Below are 24,129 nucleotides of genomic sequence, written 5' to 3' on the forward strand. Positions count from 1 at the left end.
TCGAGTATAGTGCAGTGCAGCAAGTACACTCTCATTATCATTGCCTTTTGATATGCTGATCAAAGGCTTCTGTGTTCTCGATCTGAGTTTCTGCTGAAGTCCACACTTAACATCTGTTCGATTGTGTGCAGCTCAGTGTATCGCACCACCGTTTTGTCTTTGGAACACATTTAAGGACCAAGTCTGCTCTACTTCTGTTAGTAAGAGGATCTGAATAAGAGTTGTAGTATTCGAAATATTGTCTCCATTACAACTAATCACCAGGCTTATTATAGAAAAAACCTATTACAAAATCATGGGGACTGTGTACTCCAGGGTTAAAACTGGCACTGCTGATAGGAAACCTCCCAATGGCTGGGAGGATTAGAGGGCTGAGAAGTGGCAGGGCATCTACCCAAGAGGAGTTAGCAGGCTGGAGAAAGATGCTTCCTGCAAGCTACTAAAGAGCTGCTTGAGAGACAAACCCTAGGGAGCAAAAGGCTGTAGAGTCTACAGCACTCCAAGGGAAGGTAGAGTGGCAGCCTGGAGATGCCAGCTGCCTGGTATCTCTACAGACCTGAGTTATAGACCTGTGAGGGTTTACACCATGCACACCCTCCATTACTGGACAGCCAAAGCTTTCTCAGCAGAGGAGCATGGGCTGAAGGTGGAGCTGGGGACAGAACTGGGGATGGGCGCAGAGCTGGGCTGGGGATGGAGCAGGAGGTGGAGTAAAGTTGGGGCTGCAGGCAGAGCGTGGTTGAGGGTGGAGTGGGACTGGGGATTGATCTGGCCTGGGGATGGAGCAGGACTGGGGGCTGAATGGGGTTGGGAGTGGAGGCGGTTGGAAGCATAGGCCCCCTCCCCCTGCCCTGCCATGGGGACTGTCCCAGGCCTGGAGATGGAGCAGGACTGTGGGCTGAACAGGGCTGGCAGAGAAGTTAGGTTGGAGGCAGAGCTAGTCTTGGGACAGAATGGGCCTGGAAGCATGGTGCTCCCTCTCTGCCCCCCATGCGGCTGGCCCAGACCCCGCCATGCACCCCCTCCCAAACATTCCTCCATGCACCCCACAGTTTGGGGACCACTGATCTATGTACTTGGTGTGTAATCTCCCACTTCCACTAGCATTTAGTACATTGCACCTAGGTGAGCCAGCCCTGCTTTCTCCCTGTCCCCATTTCAGTAACTTGGTCCCTCTAGCCCTGGTGCTTGCAGAGTAGGGGAAGCTGCCCTGGAACCTAACTCCTCCCCCATTTACATTAATTCTTATGGGGAAATTGGATTAGCTTAACATCGTTTCACGTAAAGTCGCATTTTTCAGGAACATAACTACAACGTTAAGTGAGGAGTTACTGTATTTCTCAAATGTAAGCAGGGTCTGAATGAGCTCTCCCCTGACATCTAGTGATGAGCGGGGGAAGAGGACTTCAGGAGCTGCCCTTGTTTGCATGAACACACCCACTCTGCCTAGCAGGTGAGCAGTGGGATGGAGCTGCTTTGCCCAAATTATCACTTTTGGTGGATGTTGGATTGCAAGTCACTTTGTTATTGGGTGCAGGGGTAATGAAGGGTTGTTATCCTTGTTGTGTAAATCAAGGGCCGCAGAACTTTGCTTGGCATGCCCTGACCGAGGGGTTCACCCTCAACTGAACTGTGCTTGCTAAGCAGGGGCTAGAGGTGCCAAGACCCCGCAGGGAGGCTAGGGACGGGTGTTTGTATCTGGCGGTGTGGTTTTGGCCAAAGAGTCCTTACACAATGGGGAGGGCAAAGGTCAAAGAGTGTGTAACAGCAGAGCTGATTAAGACTCAGTTGAGAGTCGTGTGTTGCAGATCAGAACTGAAATCACTGAAACCCAGGTCTAAGCATTAGATCTGCTATGGGATGGTGTCTCTGATGAGAGAGGCTCCCTGACTAACACACCAGACATCACTGAAAGCTATGGTAAGGGGTGGGACCCTGAGCAGCTGGAGCAAGCAGCTGGTGGAGCAGTGAGTGGCTGGAGGAATGAGCAAGGTGCCTTCTCTTCCCTCTGGGTCTCCACTGACCAGGGACACAACTGTGAATGGGGTGTGGTGGAGGGAGAAGCATGTTAAAGAAACTTTTGGTTGTTGGACTTAAGAACCCAAAAAGACACTGCCCAACATACTCTGGGGTGGGTGTTTTGCCCGGGGTTTTATGCTTATGAATCCTGCTTGCAATGTTTCCCAAGTTAATGCTGGGTTACTTCCCCCCTGTGCTTGTGAGAGGGAAAGAATTGCCTCTTGGAGGCACCCAGTGGGTGATGTGTAATTTTCTCAGGTTACTGGGTGGGAGTTTGAGCCTGTTTTGTTAAGAAGGATCGCTTAGATATTGAACCTGGCCCTTGTTGCTGCTGACTTCACCTGGCAAAAGGGTTACATAAACAAAAACAGAGCCTTTGACTTCTAAGTTACCAGACTCAATTCAGATGGAGTCAATAGTGAGTGAAAATCCTTACATTGTGGTGACTCATATGCACTATCTGAAATTATTTGAATAGTTAGCTATCCACTAGGAACTGAGAGATCTACAACACAGTTGGTACTGATCTGGCACTCTCGTAAGCAGTCTCAGCACAGACCAAGGTTCAAGTGAACCAGAGACTGAACTACCTTAGTAACCCTCCAAGTGACAGTTATCTTAGGTCTGATTCTTCTGTTCAATCAAAATGGTAGCATTTTACACCCACTTTGCACAGGTGTAAAAGACCAAGCAAGGTGCGAGGCCATGGAGAATCAGGCCTGTTGGTGGGGTGGAGAAGCTCTATCCTGTTTTGTGGTTACAATAAAGTTTCAAAACAGTCAATCAGTAGGGCTCCTGGATGCTATGTTAATACAAATAATCAACAATAGTGATGATGATTCTTGAGATTGAGAGGAAAGAGGAGCAGCCTCTCCTTTCTCTGACTGTTTGTCTGCATGTGCCCCTCTCTCTGTCTTCTATTTTTTAACACTAATGTTGCTTCATCCCACTTTTGTAACTTAACTGCTGTTCCTCTCAGGTGGGTTTTGACTTCTCCGTATGAGACATCAGTGTCAGTTCATGTATTTGGAGACAACACACATCCCAGGTGGGCTCAGACATGTGCCAGTTGATCTTCATGACTGTGCTGATAATTCTGAAACCCCATACATACTGGGCTATGGGTTCTGAGGTTAGGGAAGTCATCTGTACCCACATTTGGTTACCTTTTCACTGAATCATGACTACATGCAATTTCAAGAATAGGAAGGATTAGTTCCAAGGTCACTTTCAGGTGGCAGTTGCTAGTCTGCTTTCTTGGAATTACTGCAGCAGCCAATGGACAGGATCCGTGGTCACTCTGGAAACCCAGAGACAGGTACAAGCAAGTGCACTTTAGAAAAAAGCCTGCTGTCAGAGTAGTTGCCAGTGAGTAAAATTTAAAGCACAGCTAAAGAGCAGCATCAGAGGAAAAAAAGATTGAGACAGAGCAAGAAAGGGCAAGGAATTCATTTAGTAGGAAGAAAAGAAAGGTTCAAAAGAACAGTAACAATGCAACTGGCTCTGATACTGTTATACAAACCTGCCCGTCAATTGTTAGCCAGTCAGCATTTTTTTGGTGCTAAAACTGTTAATTAAGAGTCAGGACAGTTAACATATTCTTAGTCTCAGGATTTTGTCTCACCCCCATTGGACTGTGTTGGTTCACGTAAGATCCAGAACCAGAAAGGTATTGTTATAGATGGACTCAGCAGAGAAGGGGATAGGTAGTTAGAGGGAGCTGACAGGATTATAGCTGTCTGCTGTGGAGACTCTATTGTTGTAGCAGCAAAACTGAAACCAACACAAAAGTGAGGCTTTGCACTGGGGAGTGCTCAAACATTTAAAGGGACAGGGCATTACATTCCTCCTTCCTACTTTAAAAAATTTCCTATAATATATATAATCATTTACATGGCTAACATAAAACACTGTTAACTTAACTAAAAGTTGTGGGTGGACTAGCAGACTCTCAAATTGCAAAGGATTATTCTGCACTGGACTAGGACCTCACTAACTAAACACTGTTTTTTGCACTCTTGGGATATTGTGGTGATGATGGTGCAGTAGTATCTTGGCTAATGGGAACAGTTTGGGGTACAGAATCAACTGGGTCTGGTACCAAAGTTTCTTCCAACAAGTACTCCTGGGGGAATCCTGCACCACTGCGTGCATGCATAATTAATGAGCTGCAGATATTTTTAATATTTTGCACAGAAAAAAACGTCTGCTGAAAAGTTGCTGCAGCTCTGCCTTTTGCCCACCAGAGGGCACTGTGGCGACAGAACAAAGCAGCTGCTCCCAGCCAGCTAGGGAAGAGAGAGAGAGAGCCTGCAGAGCTGTCTTCACAGCACCTGTAGGGCTAGATCAGGAGACGGGCTATGGGGAGACAGACAGCGTGAGGTGCTGGGGGGTCAGACAGGGGCTCATAAGGGTTAGTGGGGGAGGACAGACTGGGGCAGGGCCACAGAGGAACAGGGGAGTGGCTGAGTGGGGGCAAAGAGACACATGGGGATGGGGGGAGTGGGTTTCTGAGTCAAGGTGGAGGGACATATGTACATGACTGAATAGGAAAGGCTAGGGGTCAGCCAGGGTCTGCATGAGGGAAGCTCCCTAACACTCCCTTCCTGATCACCCCCCCCCTCCCAAAACCCTAACCATACCCAACAACCCTCCAAGTTCACACACAGGCTCCTTCCCAGCAATTATTTCCCTCTCCCTCAGCTCCTCCATTACCCCTGACTCCCCCCCCCCCTTTGCACTGTTTCTGGAGGGGGTGGTACGGGAAATATGGTTCTGTATTTAGTTTAAATGAATTGTTACTCAGAGTTCTGTATTAATATGCCTAGTAAGGAATCTATTTGTCAAAAAACATTTTCTGAATCTTTTTTGTTGTCTGTAGTATTACAGGCATATTTGCTGACAGGTAGTTTGAAATAAATGACCAAAAATAATTGAAACTGGTGTGATATGTTATTTTGACAAATAAAATATGCAGAATTTTGCAGAATTTGAAAATATTGTGCTCAGAATTTTTAAATTTTTGGTGCAGAATTTCCCCAGGAGTAAACAAATCCTCAAAATTAGGAGTTGTAATGAAAGGAGATTTGATTGTAGGAACAGAAGTCCTATGGGCACATCCCCAGATTCCAGTACTTGTCAGGGCTGCAACTGGTCCATATGTCATTTCTATAAAACACCATTGATAGCTTTACCACAAACAAAACAGTTCGTGTGCATTTTATAAATTCTTCAGGTAGCCATTTCACTCCACAACTGTAGTTGCAAGTCCACGTTGTCTCCTACTTGAAAAGAATGGTGACGAGTCTAACGTTGTTGATCAATTTACATAGATTTGGCTAATGTAAGGCAATCTTGGGACATAGCAGGTCCCAACAGGTACACAAATATCACTTCAAGAAAAGATTTGCAAGTGACTACTGGGTAGTAAAATGTAGTGTATTCCTGTATGCAAGCAAGAAATTGTCCACTTTCTGCTGATGACTCAAAACAGACTTGTTAGCTCTTAAGGCATGCTTAAGCATTTGTACAAAGCATTCTGATAGTCCATTTGTAGAAGGATGGTATGGAGCAGAGCATATGTGCTGAATTCCATTTGAAGCTAGGAACTGCTGAAATTCTTCAGAACAGAATTGAGGTCCATTGTCAGTCATCAACTGTAACAGTAAACCAAATTGACCTAACAAGGTATAATGCTATCAAGTGGTCATTCAAAAAACTTCTGGCCATTTTGAATAGGAATTGAATACAACCCAAAACATAATTACCTAAAGGTCCAGCAAAGTCCATGCGAATGTGTCTAAGGAGACTGAGGCCACGACCAAGCATGTAGATGAGGTGGGCCAGGATCTTGCTGACTTTGGTGACATATAGTACAGCACTTTGCCTTTCTCTCAATTACTTTGTTGATCCCCAGACATGATGAAAAACAAACTGTTGAGCAATAGTCAACATGGTTTCTGTAAAGGGAAATCGTGTCTTACTAATCTATTAGAGTTCTTTGAAGGGGTCAACAAACATGTGGACAAGGGGGATCCGGTGGACATAGTGTACTTAGATTTCCAGAAAGCCTTTGACAAGGTCCCTCACCAAAGGCTCTTACGTAAATTAAGCTGTCATGGGATAAAAGGGAAGGTCCTTTCATGGATTGAGAACTGGTTAAAGGACAGGGAACAAAGGGTAGGAATTAATGTTAAATTCTCAGAATAGAGAGGGGTAACTAGTGGTGTTCCCCAAGGGTCAGTCCTAGGACCAATCCTACTCAATTTATTCATAAATGATCTGGAGAAAGGGGTAAACAGTGAGGTGGCAAAGTTTGCAGATGATACTAAACTGCTCAAGATAGTTAAGACCAAAGCAGATTGTGAAGAACTTCAAAAAGATCTCACAAAACTAAGTGATTGGGCAACAAAATGGCAAATGAAATTTAATGTGGATAAATGTAAAGTAATGCACATTGGAAAAAATAACCCCAACTATACATACAACATGATGGGGGGCTAATTTAGCTACAACGAGTCAGGAAAAAGATCTTGGCGTCATCGTGGATAGTTCTCTGAAGATGTCCACGCAGTGTGCAGAGGCGGTCAAAAAAGCAAACAGGATGTTAGGAATCATTAAAAAGGGGATAGAGAATAAGACTGAGAATATATTATTGCCCTTATATAAATCCATGGTACGCCCACATCTCGAATACTGTGTACAGATGTGGTCTCCTCACCTCAAAAAAGATATTCTAGCACTAGAAAGGGTTCAGAAAAGGGCAACCAAAATGATTAGGGGTTTGGAGAGGGTCCCATATGAGGAAAGATTAAAGAGGCTAGGACTCTTCAGCTTGGAAAAGAGAAGACTAAGGGGGGATATGATAGAGGTATATAAAATCATGAGTGATGTTAAGAAAGTGGATAAGGAAAAGTTATTTACTTATTCCCACAATACAAGAACTAGGGGTCACCAAATGAAATTAATAGGCAGCAGGTTTAAAACAAATAAAAGGAAGTTGTTCTTCACGCAGCACGCAGTCAACTTGTGGAACTCCTTACCTGAGGAGGTTGTGAAGGCTAGGACTATAACAATGTTTAAAAGGGAACTGGATAAATTCATGGTGGCTAAGTCCATAAATGGCTATTAGCTAGGATGGGTAAGAATGGTGTCCCTAGCCTCTGTTCGTCAGAGGATGGAGATGGATGGCAGGAGAGAGATCACTTGATCATTGCCTGTTAGGTTCACTCCCTCTGGGGCACCTGGCATTGGCCTCTGTCGGTAGACAGGTATTGGGCTAGATGGACCTTTGGTCTGACCCGGTACGGCCATTCTTATGTTCTTATGTTATTCTGGACTATGGTCTTCATCTGCACAATGAAGTGATTTCAGAAGGATCACTCGGATTCCCCATTAGATGCAACCATAATTCACAGATAATTCATGGTGATGTGACATGAATTCTGTAAAGTGGAGATTATGACCCAACACTTCACCCTTTAAAACCATTCCCTCAATGAGAGAGAGCACATCACCCTGAGCAGGCTTTTTTTGTTGATGTCTGTGTTAGTTATGGGTAACCTGTCCATCACATTGAGATATAACACTATGATATTTTTTTTTGGGTTGACAGGAGCTTGGGCAAGACAGGCCTGCCAGTCCATCAGCATTGCTATGCTGAGTCTCTTTATGAAATGGAATAGTAGTGGAATGAGCTGAAAGTAGCAATGCCCATCATTGCACATGAGCAGCCGCTAATGATGGAATTCCATGGTTTGGTCGAAAAATTGAAAGTAACAGTCAATGATCTGCTAGCAAGGTAAAGTGTCTGCCAAACAACTAGGTATGGAATTTCTGAATTCCAAAGATAATGAGAACTTTCTGCTCTGTTTGCACATAGTTCTTCTCAGAGGCAGTGAGTATTTGTGTTACGTTCACTCCCTCTGGAGTACCTGGCATTGGCCACTGTCGGTAGACAGGATGCTGGGCTAGATGGACCTTTGGTCTGACCCAGTATGCATGTTCTTATATTCTTATGTAATTTCTATATTCTTATTTATATATACACACCTAATGGTGGAACAGGGGCCACCTCAAGACACACCGAATAATGCATGCACTTGATTTTCACTAAGAAAGCAAATATGTGCATGTTATCAGCAGATTAGAATAATGACTCTAACATTGTCTCTTCTGGTTAGTTGAAGAGCTTTGGCTTGATTCTCTACTGCTTTGTTTCCTGTTAATCATTGACAGTTTCAAATGGATCTAAAATGCAACCATTGGTGTGAATGGAAAATCCTGATTTGGCAGGATTTTGCACATATATAAATGACTACACAGGTTGCAAAGCAATGGGGAATCATGCCCTGTGCCTCCAGGCTAAATCCCTCTTTACTAAAACTACAGTTTAACCGCAGGGCTCTCTCTCATACCCAAATACAATAAGCAATTCCTTTGCAAAGAGACATTAAGGCACTATTTCATATTAATGCCCAGAGACCACAGAGTCAGTGACTCATTACATAACAAGAAATAATTTTTAACCATATCTTTTGCTTCAAAATACACGAGAGCCTCTCAAGATGGGTAAATGTTGGTAAAAGTAGTTCTCATGATTCAGCACAGAAATATCAAGTCTAATTCATGGACCATTATCAGGGTTCCTTCCCCACTCTGGGTACAGGTGTGAGGACCCGTATAAAAGACCTCCTAAGCTTATTTTTACCAGCTTAGGTTAAAACTTTCCCAAGGCACAAGTTCCACCTTGTCCTTGATTGCTGCCACCACCAAGTGATTTAAACAAATATTCAGAGAGGGCCACTTGGAGCCCTATCTCCCCCCAAAATATCCCCCCAAGCCTCTACACCCCCTTTCCTGGGGAGGCTTGAGAACAATATCCTAAACAATTGGTTACAAAGTGAGCACAGATCAACCCCCCCCTGGGTCTTTAGGACACTGAAAAACAATCAGGTTCTTAAAAGAAGTTTATTTTAAAAAAAGATTAAAGAATCACCTCTGTAAAATCAGGATGGAAGATAACTTTACAGGGTAACAAAAAGATTCCAAACACAGAGGATTTCCCCTCTAGGCAAAACATTAAAGTTACAAAAACAGGGATAAACTTCCCTCTTAGCACAGGGAAAACAAGCTAAAACAAAAGATAATCTAATGCATTTCTTTGCTATTACTTACTATTTCTGCAATACTAGATGCTTAGTCCAGCTATGGCTTAGGGAGATGTATTTACCCTGCCCTGGTTCCTTTGCTGACTCTGAGAGAACAAAACAAAGACACAAACAAGAATCTTCCCCCACAGATTTGAAAGTATCTTCTCCCTTTATTGGTCCTTTTGGTCAGGTGCCAACCAGGTTATCTGAGCTTCTTAACCCTTTACAGGTAAAAGAGGATTTAACCCTTTACAGGGTAAAGAGGGATTTTATGCTACCCTTGGCTGTATGTTTATGACCATCATAAACACAATAAATCAAAGAAACATATAATAGGGGTGTAAAGAAAGAGAGGAAGGGGAGGGATATAGATGGTGCAGACAACTTTCAAAAGCCCATACAGTTATTAAATTCAAGGAACTTCTTTTTAGAGCATTGTAGTGCATTTTGCAGTAATTATTACATATAATTTCATTTAATTTACTCATTTTATTTTTTAAATGTTTTGAGAGCTTGCTGGTGCTAGCACTTTTGAATTATATGTGTGGCTCAGCATTTCTGCAGGTTAATAATGTCCTGAAGGCGACAGAATTTCCTTTTCATTTCCAAAATTACATATGCATTATTGCAAATGAGTTCTCCCATAAAGGAATTCATAATGAAAACATCAGAGGGAATTAAAGTGCTTCTTAGAATACATGAGCTTGCTCTATTAATGTGAGGGCAGAAAGAATTGAGTCATTATGTTCCCAGATGGCATTTGGGATTGAATGGGCAGCCCCTTCTCAATGTGATTTTTTTTTCCCTTAAAGTATTTTTACTAGGGGGTCAGATCCAGGGGCAGACAATCCATACTGGTTAATTGAAGTCCCCAAGTAATGTCTTAATTCAAGTTTAAGTCTTCATGCACAGAGACAGCAGGTCATTGTTAAATAGCAAGAGAAGAAAAAAGATTAAAAATGTACACAATGAATGACTTTATTTCCACAGTAAAAAATGCTTATGTTCTTCCACTTTCTTCTTAATCTCAGCAATTTATTTTTTGGCTTTACAGAATTCTGTCTTCTCCTATCCACACTTGACTTTGTTTCAAACTCATTAGTGGAAAGGTATCTGAAACCAACAGACACAGTAATATTTATCATAGGGCCCAATCCTGCCACTGTTTTGTGCATGTTTCATATTGAAGTCAATGGGAAGATAGTGTAATATTTATTTATTTGTACTCCAGTAACACTTAGACCCCTAGTCACAGACTAGAACTGCATAGTGCTAGGTGCTGTACAAACACACAACAAAAAAAGACAAAGAGCTTACAACCTAATTATCACTGAGCATATAATTGGAATGGATTGCATTAATTTTATCCTTAACACCATCTATTCCATACATATAAAATGTTTTTGGTGTGTGTCTTTGAGTTTTATTTCCTTAAACATGACAGTGAGACTGATAGTGCTGACTAAGCACATGGCACCATGTGGGCAGGAGCCCATGTACTAGGGTGACTCTGATGGGATCCCTAGGGTAAAACCTGAAACTGTGGGACTGCTGTGCTCCCTTAACTCTCCAGCCTGGGCTGTCTCTCACAATTCTATGCCAGTGATAAGCAGCAGAGCCCTCCAGGTACTGTGATCACTCAGCCATCAGCATGTGGAGACCCAGGCCCAGCTAAATTGAATGACAGCTCTCTAAGCCACTCATGAATTATACAGAGAGAGGCACCAGCAAATCACCCCATCCTTGCATCCCAGAAATATACTATCTTACACTTACACTCCCTTGTACTGTCCAAGCTCTTTAATTAGTTTGATACTCCAACGAAGGGTAGTGGATATACAACAGCTGAGATTTGCCAGACACTTCAACCAAAACCACATCATTTTAGATAAAATATAAGACAGATTTATTAGCTTCAGAAAGATTGATTTTAAGTGATTATAAGTAGCAGGCACAGATATCAAAATTGGTTACATAAGAAATAAAAATAAAATCACAGTCTAAATTCTACAGATGAAGCAAGATTTGAATTAAGCAGTTTCTTGCCTCATTGAATGTTTCAGGCAGTTTACAGTTCTTATTTCACAGCTGAAGTTTCCTTCTCTGCCTGGGACCAATCTCCCCAGTTCAAAGTCTTTATCTTCCAAATGATCTTCCAGGAGTTGAGATGGGAGAGGAGAGAGGCCAAGTGATGATATCGTTGACCCTCATTTATATTTTGTCTCCAGGTGCTAGCAAGATCAATCAATACCTGTCTGGCTAGTGATAGTTGCTCCTTTGTTGTCAGTGAAAGGCCAAGTGTGGGCATCTCCCAACTTCACAACATACTTCAGTGACACACACACATAGCAAAACTTCAGATACAATGGTAACTCACATAATTCAACAGGATGGTAATGTTCAACAGAACAAGACTATTTAAATGATACTTCCCAAGGCATGCTTTGTACAAGATGTATCATAATCATATCATGGTGGTGAATGTGAGGTTCCAGGGTGCTATGTTGAGGTACAGTGTCACAATGATCACCTGTCCCTTATTTCAAGAGACTGCCCCTTACTTCATTGATCTGTCCCTTAGGGTGACCACCCATCCCTTATTTTAAGATTTATTGAAATGTATTAAAATTGATCATAAGTACTATTTTAAACATTACATTGAAGCTTATGGAATTGAATTGTATATTTGAGGGGAGTAGAAATATATGCTTGAGAGACAAACACATGATAAGCTAAGGGAAATAGTTCCCTATAAATGTCGCTTAAAATAAAGCATTTTCCCTTATTTTTCATGTGGTTTTCCCTTATTTCCATCCAACAAAAGAGGTCACCCTACCATGCACATATCATTTCAAAGTGCTGTCAATATATGGTAAGAGTAGCCTACAGAATTACTGCTGTTTTCAATTGCAGACCTCTAATGAGAAGAAGGTGTCAGCTGTACTAGGAGGATTTTGTGTGACATAGACTCCAGAATGTCAAAATGGCAAGGAGGGAGCTGTGGTGATACACCTGGGCTTGAAAACTGAGTGTAAAGACTGTTACAGAGTAGGACTATAATATGTTTCCTGGCCTGGATCTACACCATTCCGGGCTTGGGCAGGGTTATGACCTCTAATTAACACTGCTGCCAACCCAAAGCGTTCAAAAATCATGTTAGGCCACAAACAACCATAAGATTGGTTTAAAATCATGACATTTTAAAAACAATGAATTCTGGGTTCTTGTTATTTGCCTTTCAGGTTTTGTGCTTTTTGGGTGCACTTGGGTCAAATTTTTAAGCTTTGCTCTGCAACTACAAAGGCTAGAAATTTACTCTTTTTATTAAATGAAAGCTGAGATTCTCTTAAGATCATATGATTCCAGGAGGCAGGGCTTTAAAACAAGCATCAGATATCATTGTCACAAAATTGTGAGAATTGGCAACACTGAAATCTTCCCCAGAAAGCCAATATCTATTTGGATGTACTCAGTCAATAATGTTATCAGTAAAGCTGTGTGGGAATCAGAATATCCATTTCATGGGAAATGCTATGATTTTTAAATTGTTTTAATTCTTAATCAGAACAAAAACAAACAAACAAAAAATTTCATCAAAATGATTTTTTTTAAAAAGTGTTTGGTCTATCTAAATGCTTTGTTTTGATAAAGCTGAAATATTTTGTTCTGACTCTGATTTTTTTAAATTTTATATTTATAATATGAAGCAAAGTCAATTCGAAACCCAAACGTGAAATGTTCTGTTTCGATTTGGTAAAAATGGAACATTTCAGCTTTATTGATATGCTTTTGTGATGGGGTATACAAACGCCACACTGGAAGTGAAGGGTGTCATAGGCCTCACCCCCACTTGGAACTGTTGGGTTCCAATGTGGGGACCTGACTTGGTTTCCCTCTAAACTAAAATCCTAGTTTAGATCTAGTAAGCTGCCACCACTCAATCAGATATGTGGATTGAGACACAGTCCTTCCCCAAAATCCTAGGGGATTCCAAGAGCCCCAAATCCATGGAGTTCTTACACCCAGGAGAAATAAACCATTCCCCCTGCTTCCTCCCCCCTCCCTTTTCCTAGGAGAGATACCGGGATCTAACTACAGAGGGATACCTCCCCCTTCTCTTTCCCTGAGAATCCACCCAAGGAAAGACCAAACAAGTCCTTAATAGAAAATAATTTATTAAGAATAAAAAGAAAGTAACTTGTCTCTGTAATCCAAGATAGAACAATACAGGGTCTAAATTTATCAATCTCTGGAGAGAATTCCCCCTCCCCCCTTTCTCAGTAAAAGCAATATCAGCAAACAGGAATAAAGAATTTCCTTTAGCAAACACAGAATTGCAAATGTAGAAAACAACTTAAAAGACTAATTCGCCTTTCTAATTAATACTCACTATTAACTAGTAGAAACTACTCCAGGAGAACTTGGAGACATGACTGTCCTCTCTTAGATCCAAAAAGAGCTCTCAGCAAAAAAAGGAACACAGACAAAGGCTTCCCTCCACAGAGATTTGAAAATAATCTGTTCCTTGATTGGTCCTCTGGTCAGGTGTTTCTCAGGTCACTGAGCTTGTTAACCCTTTCCAGGGAAAAGAGACCTTAACCCTGATCTGTTTATTTATGACAAAGGGGTTGAAAGGCAATACTGGGCCCAGGTAGCCCCGCCCCTGCAGACCTGCCGAGCAGGCTCCAACTGCAGGAGCGGGTTAAAAGGGAGCTCAGAATCCCAGGCAAATGGTGGTGGACAGACTGTCGGAAAGAGGAATCCTTCTCCTAGAAGCCAGTCAGAAGGTTGAAACTTAGAGGTGACCACAGAGCAGGCAAGGCCCCCAAACAATGCCTTTTCTAGCCACCACCCCCGCTGAGAACTCATAGGTCATGTAGGGCCCTGCTCCTTTGGACTCTTTTGTTGTATGTGATTGACTGTTTGGACTATAGGGGTCACACCCCAAACTGAAGGGATGTATAGGTAGGAAGTAGCCCAGGGAAGCAACTTAGACTCACTGCAGAGAGGACCCTACCTGTGTTGCTGGGCTGGGACCTGTTGGAGAGGGGAAGGGTTGGGTCCTCCTACCACACCTCCTTAATAGCCAAGACCCAGATGCAGGTGGAAAGCTGAAGACCCCCAGCTTAAGCTTAGGAATATGTACCTCTACAGCCCCAACAGGCAAGGGGCTGGAAGTTGGGTGCATTAGTCACTAGGCCATCTCGCCCTCTGAACTCCCTATCAGCTTCATTTCATTTTTTTTTAAATTAAATTTTGTCAAAATCTCTGTGTTCCCATGGACAGTTTTGATTTTGACTAACTGGCATTTTCCAAAGGAAAAATATTCCATCAAAATTTTTAACCAGCTCCAGTTATCAGATATCCAAGAACTAAGCCCTACTCCAGTGTGAAAGCCATGCACAAGAAAATTTTGAAAGCAAATCCCTCCCGCTAACTCAATTAGATTCTGCCTTTCCCTGGCTGCACAGAGGAAAAGAAACTTCCTCCACTTTCATAGTCTGCATAAGGGCCAGGCCCAAATGCAGCCCTGTGTTCTGTCCCTACTTGCCTGAGGGCAAATAGCATATGTCCACACTTGGAGAAGAGAGTGTGATTCCCAGGACACATAGTGGAACTAGGTCTTATCAAGCTAGCATGCTATAGGTGCTTATATTCTAAGAGGTGAATATAGCTGGACCGATACTATATATATAGTGACGATAATATAATTAAATTTAAAATCCCTGTGGCAGGGATAACACCACAGCAGCCCAACAGGGTAGCATTTAATTTCAGAAAGGGGAACTACAGAAAAATGAGGAAGTTAGTTAAACAGAAATTAAAAGGTACAGTGCCAAAAGTGAAATCCCTGCAAGCTGCATGGAAACTTTTTAAAGACACCATAATAGAGGCTCAATTTAAATGTATACCCCAAATTAAAAAACCTAACAAGAGGACCAAAAAATGCCACCGTGGCTAAACAACAAAGTAAAAGAAGCAGTGAGAGGCAAAAAGGCATCATTTAAAAAGTGGAAGTTAAATCCTAGTGAGGAAAATAGAAAGGTGAACTCTGGTGAGTGAAGTGTAAAAATATAATTAGGAAGATCAAAAAAGAATTTGAAGAACAGCTAGCCAAAGACTCAAAAAGTAATAGCAATTTTTTTTAAGTACATCAGAAGTAGGAAGCCTGCTAAACAACCAGTGGGACCACTGAATGATCAAGATGCTAAAGGAGCACTCAAGGACAATAAAAGCCATTCTGGAGAAACTAAATGAATTCTTTGCATTGGTCTTCACAGCTGAGGATGTGAGGGAGATTCCCAAACCTGAGCCTGACAAATCTGAGGAACTGTCCCAGTTTGAGGTGTCATTAGATGAGGTTTTAGAACAAATTGCTAATTTAAACAGTAATAAGTCACCAGGACCAGATGGTATTCACCCAAGAGTTCTGAAGGAGCTCAAATGTGAAATTGCAGATCTACTAACTGGTTTTTCACCTATCATTTAAATGAGCTTCTGTACCAAATGACTGGAGGATAGCAAGGATGGCCAGATGTCCCGATTTTATAGGGACAGTCCTGATTTTGGGGTCTTTTTTTTTATATAGGCTCCTATTACCCTCCCACCCCCTTTCCTGATTTTTCACACTTGCTATCTGGTCACCCTAAGGATAGCTAATGTGATGCCAACTTTTAAAAAGGGCTCCAGATCCTGGCAATTACAGGCTGGTAAGCCTGACTTCAGTACCGGAAAAATTAGGTGAAACTATAGTAAAGAACAGAATTGTCAGACACATAGATGAGCATAATTTGTTGGGGAAGAGTCAACATGGTTTTTGTAAAGGGAAATCATGCTTCACCTATCTACTAGAATTTTTTGAGGGGGAGTCAACAAGCATGTGGACAAGGGGAACCAGTGCATATAGTGTACTTAGATTTTCAGAAAGCCTTTGACAAGGTCCCTCACCAAAGGCTCTTAAGCAAAGTAAGCTGTCATGGGATAAGAGGGACGGTCCTCTCAGGGATTGGTAACTGGTTAAAAGATAGGAAAAAAGGGTATTAATAAATGGTCAGTTTTCAGAATGGAGAGAGGTAAATAGCGGTGTCCCCCAGGGGTCTCTACTGGGACCAGTCCTATTCAACATATTCATAAATGATCTGTAAAAAGTGAGGTGGCAAAATTTGCAGATGAAACAAAACTGCTCAAAATAGTTACGTTCCTGGCAGACCGTGAAGAGCTACAAAGGGATTTCTCAAAATTGGGTGACTGGGCAACAAAATGGCAGGTGAAATTCAACATTGATAAAAGCAAAGTAATGCATATTGGCAAGCATAACCCCAACTATCATATAAAATTATGGGGTCTAAATTAGCTGTTACCACTCAAGAGAGAGATCTTGGCATCATTGCGGATAGTTCTCTGAAAACATCCACTCAATGTGCAGCAGTGGTAAAAAAAAAAAAGTGAATGGAATATTGGGAATCATTAAGAAAGGAATAGATAAGACAGAAAATATCACATTGCCTCTATATAAATCCATGGTATGCCAACATCTTGAATAATGTGTGCAGATTGATCACCTCATTTCAAAAAAAGATGTATTGGAATTGGAAAAGATTCAGAAAGGGCAACAAAAATGATTAAGGGTATGGAACAGCTTCTATATGAGGAGAGATTGATAAGACTGGGACTTTTCAGCTTGGAAATGAGATGACTAAGGGGGGGATATGATAGAGGTCTATAAAATCTGGTGTGGAGAAAGTAAATAAGGAAGTGTAATTTACTCATTTTCATAACACAAGAACTAGGGGTCACCAAATGAAATGAATAGGCAGCAGGTTTAAAATGAACAACACATAGTCAACCTGTGGCCAGAGGATGTTGTGAAGGCCAAGACTGTAACAGGGTTCAAAAGAGAACTAGATAAATTCATGGAAGGTAGGTCCATCAATGGCTATTTAGCCATGATGGGCAGGGACGGTGTCCCTAGCCTCTGTTTGCCAGATGCTGGGAATGGGTGACAGGGGATGGATCACTTGATGATTACCTGTTCTGTTGATTCCTTCGGGGCACCTGGCATTGGCTGCTGTCGGAAGACAGGATACTGGGCTAGATGGACCCAGTATGGCTGTTCTTATGTTCTTATATGTTGTTATAAATAGAATGGGCTAGCCATCGAACTGTGTACCTAGCATTTGTGAGGGACTTGCACTTTGAGTGGCTAGCCTATCCTGACACCGTGGCTACATTCTAGCTAGCTAGCATGAGTATGTCTCCTTGAACTGGGAATTACCTGCCCCCAGCTTGAAACAGAGACATACCCATAGTGATCTAGACAGAATGAGGAAAGAGAAGGGCATAGCTATGCCCCCTACGTGCCTGCTGGCCAGGCACATTGGAGGGTAAGCTGCACCCCCCAAATGGCATTCTGCCTCTGGGTACCCAGGAGTTCTGGCAGATATAAATCAGAATGGCTTGTGCTGTTCCCTGTGGACTTGTGCAGCTTTGTAACAACTTCTTCTATGGATTGGGCCTAAATGGCACAATCAAACCCTTGGAATATATGATAAATCTATTGAGCACACAGACAGGGCTCACGATAGCATCCTGCACAGTGATGATTCAGGACAGCGGCTCAGACTACTAGGAAACTTCTCGGCTTGATATTTTTATTTGTTTTTGAGATGTCTGGTCTAAGCTAAATAGCAAGTCAAAGCACAGAATCGTCCAGGAAGTCCAGATGGTGTAGTCTGCTCATTAAGATGAGAAGAGTCTTTCTATTACATTTCCCCCTTGTCTAATAGGGTTTCTTTTCTCCCCTCCCCCCCTACATTACTACGTTTTTCTTTCTTCTCCCCTGGTCTGTCTGTAGTTCTCTTTTATCACTTCTCTCTGTTCTCTTCCTTTCCCTGTCCTCCCTTCTCTTTTTCTCTCCCTGGAGCTCATCTGCCTTCTCTCTCTTGTTCTGTCTAGCTCTCTTCCTGCCTTCTCTCCCATGTCTCTATCACCCATTTATTACTTTTTTTTTCTTTCCACACCCTAAGCTGTCCTCAGACCACCTGTGCTGCTGATACTTAGGGACATGGAACTGAAAGGGACGTCCTGGGTCATTGAATCTGGTTCCTGCCATCACAGGCAACCCCACTATATAATCCTGTTCATAGATTTATGAAGCTCCATTTTCAAACAAGTTAGGTTGCTTGCCCCCATTCCTCCTGTTGTGAGGCTGTTCCAGAACCTCATTCCTTTGATGGTTAGACACCTTCTTCTAATACAAGCCTAAATTTATTCATGGCCATTATAAGTGTGGGTGTATGTATGTATTGATGTTCCCATTCACAGTTTCCTGCACCCTCGTCCAGGCTGCACTGTTTCCTGCACTCTCTGTCACCAGCAGGGAGCTCGCAGTGGAATACCACTGCATTGCAATACAGGAATGAAGAGGCAGCAGTGGCCTGGTAGTTCCCCACATCAGAGATGGGCTCCCTCATACAGGTCTTGGGTTCCCTGCCCACTTCAGTATGTGTGAGTGTGAGAACACCTTGAAGGCTGACATCCCAGGATTAGATATTTAACCCTGGTAATTCTTGCATGTGTCCACAGACGTACAGTAACGCAAATTATTGTTAAATGTAGGTTTTTGGAAACATTTTGTTTCAGGGACATTGGGAGGCTTTTTTACCACTTCTGGAGCACTGAGAATGGGGATGTTGATCAAGAATGCAGTCCCATCGGTTGCCACACACCTCAAACTCCCTTTGAAGTTAATCAGAGTTGAGAGCAATCAGAACCTTTCAGACAGTGCTCAGCACTGTGCAGGATTGAGCCCTGGGTTAGATGGGTGTATCTCACATTATTTTCCTGTGATTGCTGTAGGTTGGTCATTGGTGAAACTTGGTCTCCCATGTTCTTCTTCTGTGCTCTACTAATATGCACTGCCAGCAAAGTAACAGGAAGAAGGTATGTGCCTTTGCTGTTCTTCCTTTTCACCAGTTACATCTCTGACTTCCCTGGAATATCAGCCTGCCTGATCTCTGAAAGATGCATTCTTAAATCTGGATAGTGTCTGCAACTGCCAGCTACATTCCTGAACACTCTGAAAAACCCAGCTTCACTTTCACATCCACTGTAACACAGATTCAAGACCCATTGGAAAGGATTCAAGGTCTATTGTTTAGATGCTTAGATGAAATAATTTGGGGGCTGGAATGAGTGAGGATGGGAATCACTGAGTGTGTGCTCCTAACTGTCTGCACAAAATAGAGTCACAGAGAAGATTAAAAGTGTAGCAGATGAGATCCAGTCTGGGGATGGAGAATAAATACCGAGTCCAATAGAAAGAAGCTGAGATAAAGCAGAAGGAATTGAAGCTTGACCCTACTGTAATCTCAACTGCAGGAAAATGTGGTCTGAAGGGAAGAAAATGCACCAAGCCAAAAAGGAAAAATGTAAACCACATTATAGTGTTTGACTTGAAACAACCCAGAAAGTGATCTGTCTCAGTAATTTTCCCTTTAGGGTAGTGCCACTGTTGCTAAGCCATCTATTGCCAGAATATGCAACATGTAAGTCATCAGCAATCTGGCGGGTATTTTGTCCCTTATATTGATCCAACAAATATAAGCCAGGCTGTTTGTACCATCTGTTACACTGGAGTCAGCAGGAGGGTCTAAAGGTGGACAGATGGTATTCCCAGTTTTGAAATGCTATTTTAGAGGAAAAATACCAGAACTTGTTTTCAGGGCCTTTTAACACAAAGAGCCTCAGTGCTGAAAAGACTGAAACAAAAGCATTTCTGATGGAGTAGCTTATCTTTTTAATCACTCAGTTCCCTCTTTATGGTTATTAGAAGTTAACTCCCTGGAATGAAAAGGTTGCTGTGCATGTGAAAGAACATGGCCAGTCTTCAGCAGCACAAATGGAAATAGGTCGGATGCTCCAAGGAAAGTGACTCTGTCTAAAATGGCTGATGATACAATGCCAATATGTAATTAAACCCTCAGCTTCACAGGCCTGGAATGAAAATGTAGCACAAAAGATTCTAGATTGATTTTTTTTGCCAGGGAAACATAGTTACCAGCAAAGCATTCATCAAATGGTGGCCGGCGGCTGACCTCCATTATTCTGCTCCTCCTTGCAGGTTCTTCTTTTGGTAAATAGCTATTTCACACTGTTACAAATATGTTGGCAGAAGAGTAATGCATACCCCAAAGGGGTAAGGCTTGGAGAGATTTTTCACATATCCAAGGACAAGTCCACCAATAGTCATCTACATAGTATGTCAGCCAGTCCATTGGGCAGTGTTTCAACCAGCCAGCTCAACAAATCTTTAGGAAGAGGTCATTAGGAAATATACAGCACTGTACATTAAAGGTTTTGGTAAAGTGTATTGTGGCCATTCTGCTGTAGGAATTACAGCACGAATTTGAAACTGACTGCTAGATTAGAAATGTTGCTAACATAACACATGCAATAGAGGATTGTGGCTATACATATGTACTTGTTTTGTGAAATGTTGAAGTGTGGTTCTGACAGACATGAATGACAACTGCAGTGTTGAAAATAGCATCATGGCTGATCATAAATTGGTTACTTTGTGTGTATTTCATTAAGCCCAGAGAAATCCAGAACAAACTTCAGAAAGAAACATCTTGCCAAAGATCAGCTTATCGAGGATACTCTGTCTCTTGACTTTAAAAATGAAGTTGAATAAAAACATCTTGAAACCACCCCCAACATTTTTAGAATAAATTTCACTGAAGTCAGCACATTCTCACAGAAAGTTTTGATTTCAACAAAATGGAATTTCCCAACAGAAAATCATTCCATTGGAAAAATTTTGTGACAAGTGACAAAATGCATGACAAAACTTTCAGATGAAGAGAGATTGCAAAGACTGGGACTGTTTATCCTTAAAAAGAAACAAATAGAGGGATCATGATAGAAATATCCAAAATAATGAATGGTATAAAGAGGTGAGATGAGGAGCTTCTGTTCCCCATGTCTTGTAGCACAAGAACAAGAACAAGCATCAAAGGAAATTAAAAAGGGGGGGACTCAAAACTGATAAAAGGAAATACTTATTTGAATAACGTATGAATAGACTTTGGAACTCACGGCCACAAAACGTTGTTTAGGCCAGGGATCGGCAACTTTTGGCACACGGCCCGCCAGGACAAAAAGAGGGGGTCGTGTGTTACAGATCATTGTAATAAGCCATAAATCCAGTGTCTCTGTTCAGTCCGTGATTTTTAGACTGCAGTGTTATGAATTTAAACTTCCAGGCTCATCTTTTAAAAGTGTTGCACAGGTTTCCTTTGAGGATGAGAGCTGATAGGTGAATATAGAGTGATCACTTTGTGGAAAGTGTTCACCTGCAGGTGATGGGATGTTTTTGTCTTATCATTTTCCATCACAAGTTCATTCAAGAGTATAGTGATTGTCTAGTTTCACCTACATAGTTTTTGGACATATGGTGCACTAGATGAGATACACTATATGTTGTGATAGGCATGTGTAGGATCCATGGATCTTGAAAGGCGGGTATTGTGGGGGGTGTTATGTCTACAAGTTTTGGATCTGTTTTTCTAGTGGGGTCTGGTACCACTCTGAGTTGGTGCGTCCTAGTCTGAGGGGAGCTTGCTTCTGATGACGAGCTTGGAGATCATCAAACAGCTACAACTCACACTCAATGGGGACCCTATCCTGAAAGAAATCTTTCCTGAATCCCCACTTTTGGCCTTCAGACACCTCCCCTCCTCCCAACCTCTCCAAGTATCTTGGATCAGCGCCATAGAGTACTTCATTGTTTTTAATAAGGGAAATTGGGGGTAAATAAAATTACTCCAGACTTTTACCACTAACTCAGAACAGAATCTGACCCAATATCTTCCTGAAACACATGTGCCACAGGGAATAGTGCAATTAGCAATAAAAGTGTGTGAAAATGTAACAATGGCACTGATGATACCAGCAGCAGTGGCAGTAACCATATACCTGTATAACGTCTAAGTGCTATGATGCCCATGGATAACTCAGTCTTTTTCTCTTCCTGCTAAATTAGGGCAGGTCTACAGAGGCAAAGGTAATCTGCTTCTCTAGCTGCACTTTTGTCTTTGTCATGTCGATGGCTACTATGACAGAGTGGATAGCAGACAAGGAGAGACTTAAGGTAACCCCATGCAATCACTTCCACATCTGAGTAATGAATGTCCAACATTTACCTTTAGACCTGTTATTAGCATTGCCATAGGTGGTTTTAAACATTTAAAACTATAGTAAAGAAAAGGACAGAAAGAAAGAAAAATATTTGGAGCATTATTGAATTTTTTGATGAGACTCCAAGTGAAAGATATTAAAATGCAGACTTTTACCTGGGTACCTATTGTATCTTTATTCTTTCCAGATAACACATCTCCCTGGATTAGTACTATTTCATGCTGTTTTAGCATTACTGAATGATTTCTCCATAGCTGAAGTATCCATGTTAAATCATAATGAGGTATTAAAAACTGTAGAAAAGACCACATTTTTCAGTAAGTCAATATTTTGTTGGTTGTAATTAGATCTGGGCTAAGCTTTGATCCCACACATGCTTAGCTCACAGGGCTAGAGGTTAATTGTGAATGTGATCTCAGCAATTGGGAATCCCAATATGAATGGTGAAGGCAAATGTCATCCCTCGGACTCGTTGTCAAGTTGGCACTAGAGATGAGCCAAAACTCTGGATCTAAACACGCCCAAACTTTGGGGACATCCAGTTCTGAACTTAGATCTGAACACAGAGGCTGGCCCTATATATTTAGTGAGATAAATCAGGAAGAACCAGCAGTATTTGAATCCAGGCCTATAAGGCTACCAGCCAACCAGAATCCCCAAACTGCTACCCGACAGCAGTTGTAATTGGACGATGCCCTGTGATCGGCAATTTGCCGAGGTCGCACGCCATGGGAAGTTCTGCCTCAGGTGATCTGACTGACACCAATCTTAGTGCCCCCTGATTGGCTCCCTGATCCTATATAAGCCCATAGGGCATACCAGCAAGTGTCCAGGCATCAGTGTGGATCCTGTGACTGCCTTGCTTTGGAACTCCTGGTATTGACCGTGGCTCTGCTTGGATCCTGACTCCTGATTGACCTTCCCTCACCCCACAGCTGCAATCCTGACCCTGATTCCTGGACCCTTGGCACAATTCGTGACCCCATCTCTGGCTCTGACCCTTGGCTTGCCTTCAGACTCCAGCTTTGACCGATGGCTTTGATTCCTTGCTCCCAAGCTCCTGCCACTAGTTCTGTGTTATCTTCATCGCTGATCCTGACACCTAGACCTGAACATCTCTGAACTATGGAAAAGTTTGGGTCTGGAGCCAAACTCTCTGTCTTGAGCTCATCTCTGTGCTTTATCGTCCCAACTGGCCCTTTCTGTCAACAGTCACCCTTCTCCTTCAGCAAACCTTGTACTTACCTTTGTACTTTTTGGAGGAAAAATTTTCTTAAAGTATTATTGTAACTTTACCTGAACTTACTATGTTATATGTTGTTTATCCAGAATCAGGTTAATATTCAACGAACCTGGTCAAAGATTTTGGTTCACTAGCTGGGGAGCACTTCTCTGAGTGCACCAAAAAGAGTGACAAAACTTATACTTATCCTCTTTTTTTTGACACTTACCTTGTGAATATACTTGATGTGAAAGCTTTTCTGTTACAAGGACAGTCTATATTTTACTATGCCACAGTTTCAAAGGAGGAGAAGTCACACTTTTTCACTAGTATGCAATCTCTCCAACAGAGCACCTCCTTATTAGCAAAAATATGATGGCTCTTAACTGGAGTTAATGCCATCTGTATAGTAATTTTATTAAACATACAAAGTCTAGCTGATAACTATAAAAAAATAAATTAATTTGGAATTCTCTGTAAAGTGTAGATCTTAACTGAAGCATTAAGTAAGCAATTTGGGGGATCTCTAGGAAGCTT

At 42.1% G+C, this 24,129-nt stretch overlaps 1 long non-coding RNA gene across 1 annotated transcript; it reads left to right on the forward strand.

The window, feature by feature from the left end:
- The first annotated feature begins 7,673 nt into the window (after positions 1-7,673).
- Positions 7,674-23,916, forward strand: LOC123365407. Its single transcript, XR_006577570.1, has 4 exons — positions 7,674-7,819; positions 22,216-22,323; positions 22,558-22,687; positions 23,306-23,916. It is a non-coding gene; the product is annotated as an uncharacterized LOC123365407 (long non-coding RNA).
- Positions 23,917-24,129: the final 213 nt, after the last annotated feature.

The sequence above is a fragment of the Mauremys mutica genome, chromosome 2, assembly GCF_020497125.1.
Source record: "Mauremys mutica isolate MM-2020 ecotype Southern chromosome 2, ASM2049712v1, whole genome shotgun sequence".
Lineage (NCBI taxonomy): Eukaryota > Metazoa > Chordata > Testudines > Geoemydidae > Mauremys > Mauremys mutica.